General features: G+C 45.7%; 1 protein-coding gene and 1 long non-coding RNA gene across 6 annotated transcripts in view; both read left to right on the top strand.

Moving 5' to 3' along the window:
* The window catches only part of LOC109295677, a 21,924-nt gene extending 20,363 nt beyond the window's left edge, over positions 1-1,561 (top strand). The window contains exon 3 of the long non-coding RNA XR_002096813.1: positions 1,449-1,561. This is a non-coding gene — a long non-coding RNA (uncharacterized LOC109295677). The remainder of the gene's footprint in view (positions 1-1,448) is intronic.
* FAM19A2 (family with sequence similarity 19 member A2, C-C motif chemokine like) overlaps positions 1-4,030 on the top strand; it is a 441,285-nt gene that overhangs the window by 386,045 nt on the left and 51,210 nt on the right. The gene's annotated exons all lie outside the window — the stretch shown is intronic.

Here is a 4,030-nt window from a genome sequence, read left to right as displayed (position 1 = left end):
ACCATTAATGCACTAACCTCTCCTAAAACTCTCCAACCCAGGAAGGAGCAATAATTTTCACTCTGTCTCTTTGCCCTTTTGGAAGAAACACTGCCATGCTTCTTTCCTCCATCTCATCTCTGCCTTCTCCTTTCCCAACTTGGCTGCCTCTTGATCCACATAATATTTCCATACATATATTGCCAACTCCTAACACTCTCTTCTGGTGAAAGCCAGCCAGTCCCTTGAATAACAGTGGGTTTCTCACCTTTCATATCACTACTGTTACACAAAGTAGTATGGTTCTCAGTCTCTGTGGGTTTATACACATGCTTCAGGAGTGGGGGTGGGTCCTTTAATTAGAGTGGCTCTGTGAGCTGCTTTAATTAAAGTGCCCGGAGCTTCACATGTGTCAGCGTCCCTGCACTGAAACATGGCAGTTGGGGTGCTTTAACTAAAGCTCTTCCAACAAGTTTTAGTTAAAGTGCCCCCGCCACAATTTTTCAGCATGGGAATGCTGATACACGTCATATTGGAATCTGCTGGAGTATGATAATTATGTAATTAATTGAGTCTGCTCCAATGTGCTCTAATTACAGTGTGTTGAAGCAGCCTCGCAGTCCTTTGGGTATTAACCCATACAACACCATTTCATACATTAAGTCACAGTTCCTATTGATTGTCCTAAAAAAATGACACAGTCCCTCTCAGGGCAATCTTTCCTTCCATTTCAGCTACTGTGTATAGATTAGAAATCTCTAACACTTTCTTTTCAAACTCCACCACCATCCATTGCAGTCTCCCTTCTACAATCACTTGCACTTGCCACACTTCCACTTTCTTACATTTGAGCAAAATTGCAACTTTAGCTACTTGGTTTGCAGCCAACCCTGCTCATCCACTTTTCAAAATGCTTGTAATCCCTCTCCCATGGGATTCTACACTCCTGCAAAGATATTATGTCTGCCTTTACCCCACTTAATATTGGCATAATCTTATCCCACCTCTTCCTTGATAACACACCTCTGACATTTATAGATGCAATACATAAAGTCATGCTTATCCATTTAAATTGCATATCTCTACCACCTTACAAGTCTTCTATGTTGCCGCTTGATTTCATTGGCTCTAATCCTCCCCCTCTTTGCATCCCTATAGTCTTTGCCAGTTATTTTATTGCTTTAACATTTAAGAAAGATCCCCCTTTCCCCTCTCCTGCACCTTTAAGCTTCTCCCCTCTGCTTTCCCCTCTCCATTTGACCTAGGCCAAATTAGCTCTAATGAGCTTTTTATCAATCTCTCTCTCTCCCCCTCTCTCTTTTTGTCTGCCTTCTTTTTTCTAAACTTCATAGAATGTGATTTCTTTCTTTTCCCAATTGACTCTTCTTCTTTCTCCTGCTGTATCCTTACTCCACCTTATTCTTCCTGTATTGTTCTCTCCTCTTTCCCTTCACTCTCATCTGTCTCAGAGTCACTTGTTCCACTTATCTTTCCTAGTCTTCCCTCTTCTGTTGCCAGCTGCACCACTTTGCCTACTGAATTTCACTCTCTTCCTTCCTGGCTCTTCCTTTTTGTGGTAGCTCCTCCACTGCATACATTCTGAATTAACATCTTCTTCTTATCCTTTCCTGTCTCTGCTGCTCCTCTATATATCTAGCTTTATTTGAGAAGGACCATAGGCATCAGTACTGTAAGAGTCCCTCTTTCTTGCAGATAACATGCTCCAGTATTCCTTGGCACTACACTACCCTGTGCCCTTTCCCTTCATATCTGTAGCGTATAGTATACCAGCAATATGTGGCCAGTAGTGCTGTGCAAAACAGCACCATTCCATTTTGACTTCCGTTTCAACAGGACAGTGCTGTTTTGAGTTTCATTTTGTTTCAAAACCACTGTTCTGTTTCCTTTCGTTGAAACTGTTTCACTGTTTCAACACTGTTTCAACGATTCGGCCATAAGCTATAATGGGGAAGCATGAAACTGCCTATAACTTTCTCCTGATTCAGATAAAACTTGCAGGGATGGTAATCCCTTCTGAGGCCATGAAGATTGCCAAGTTTCAAAGAGATAGATTTAGGGTTTTCTGGGATAGATTTAGGGGTTTCACCTCATGCTGCTGACAAGAAAAACTCATGACATGGGTTGGTGACACTGTGCGTGTGTTAAGGCGTGCCTTCACTGGTGCTGGGGCCTCTACATGACATGGTAGTATGCCTCAAATGAGGCCTCCTTCTCCCTTACAGTCTCAGTCTGGTCCACTACTTTAAATAACAACAGGTAGAAAAAATCACTTAGTGAGCACAAGCACAGTAGCACCAGCAGCATCTCAGGCAGCCAAACTGTGACACAGCCTTTCTTTCATCTCCTGCAGGAGCTTTTTCTCCAGCAGCTGGCAGAGAACTCCCCCTGCCAGCCCCAGCCCTGGGGCTTAGATGTGCCCAGGGCCCTGTGTCCTTCCAGTCAGGTGATAGGGGTGTTTGTCTAAGGATGTGGAACTGGCTGACAAGGTCCTTTCTGTTAGGTCAATTTAATCTGGTATGTTTTAGCAGACCAACAGAAATATATCTCAGCAAGCTTTTGGGTTGAAAAACCCTTTGTCAGGCTGAGGAAGCACATGCAGTTGGTGTGTGTGTGTGCTGTTCCTGGGTGGAGGGAATAGTAAAGAATACAGAGGCTGGCATGCAATGCAGGCAAGAAAGCCAGTCAGTAAAAATGGAAATAGAGGCATCAGGGGGTGAGAGGATTGATTCAAATCACCATGGTTGTCATGGGTGACTTCAACTACATGGACATCTTGTGGGAGGATCACTCATCAAAATCTGTGCAGTCTCAAAGCTTCCTATCATGCATGGATGACCTACGCCTGACTCAAGAGGTAAAGTGCTGCTTGACCTGGTGCTGGCTACTGGGGATGACCTAATTGGTGACCTAGTGATTGATGGGAAGCTGGGTGACAGTGACCATGAGCTGATCACCTTCACCATCTGCCGTAAAGCTGGCAAGTCAGTCAGCAACACGGAAGTCCTTGACTTCAGGAAAGCTGACTTTGACAAGCTCAGGAGGCTTGTCCTTGAGGCCTTAAGGAACCATGACCCCAGGGGGAGGGGAGTTCAAGAGTGGTTGCTCCTCAAGGGAGCTATCCTCAATGCATAAGCTAATTCGATTCCATCTGAGAGGAAAGGCAGCAAGAGGGCACAGCAGCCCCCCTGGCTCTCCAGGGATCTAGCGGACCTTCTGGGGCTAAAAAGAAAGGTCTACAAAGGATGGAAGATGGGATTCACCTCCAAGGAAGATTATTCTGCACTGGTCTGGTCCTGCAGGGAGCAAACCTGGAAAGCCAAGGCTGCAACTGAACTCCAACTAGCTTCGAGCATCAAGGACAATAAAAAGTCCTTTTTCAGATATGTGGGGAGCCAGAGGAAAGGCAAGGGCAACATTGGACGCCCACTGAACCAGATGGGACAACTGACTCCCAGGAAAAAGCCAACCTATTAAATGGGTACTTTGCGTTGGTCTTTCATCAATCCCATGGGGCGCCCATGCCCACCACAGGACAGGGAGGTCTGGGTAAGGGAGATCCCCTGCCCTCCATCAATCCTGGCATCATAAAGGAACACCTTGAGAGGCTGGATACCTTCAAGTCATCTGGCCCTGACAATCTACACCCCAGGGTACTCAAGGAGCTGGTGAGCATCATAGCCCAGCCTCTGGCACAGATCATAGAATCATAGAAGTAGGGTCAGAAGGGACCTTGTAGAACTTCAAGTCCGATCCCCTGCCTGGGCAGGAGAAAAACTGGGCTCAGATGACTCCATCCAGGTAGGCATCAAGCCTCTTCTTAAAGACCCCCAGGGTAGGAGTCAGGACCACTTCCCTTGGATCTTTGAGAACTCCTGGTGCTCTGGTGTAGTGCCCAAAGACTGGAAGAAGGCCAATGTGGTGCTTATCTTCAAGAAAGGAAGAATAGTGGATCTGGCAAAATATAGCTCCATCAGCCTGACTTCTATCCCTGGGAAGATCTTAAAAAACTTTATTAAAGAGGCCATCTTTA

Source organism: Gavialis gangeticus, unplaced genomic scaffold, assembly GCF_001723915.1.
Source record: "Gavialis gangeticus isolate Ggan-Ray unplaced genomic scaffold, GavGan_comp1, whole genome shotgun sequence".
Classification (NCBI taxonomy): Eukaryota; Metazoa; Chordata; order Crocodylia; family Gavialidae; genus Gavialis; species Gavialis gangeticus.
The sequence above is the reverse complement of the archived record's forward strand: the minus strand, read 5'-3'. Positions and strand labels throughout refer to the sequence as shown.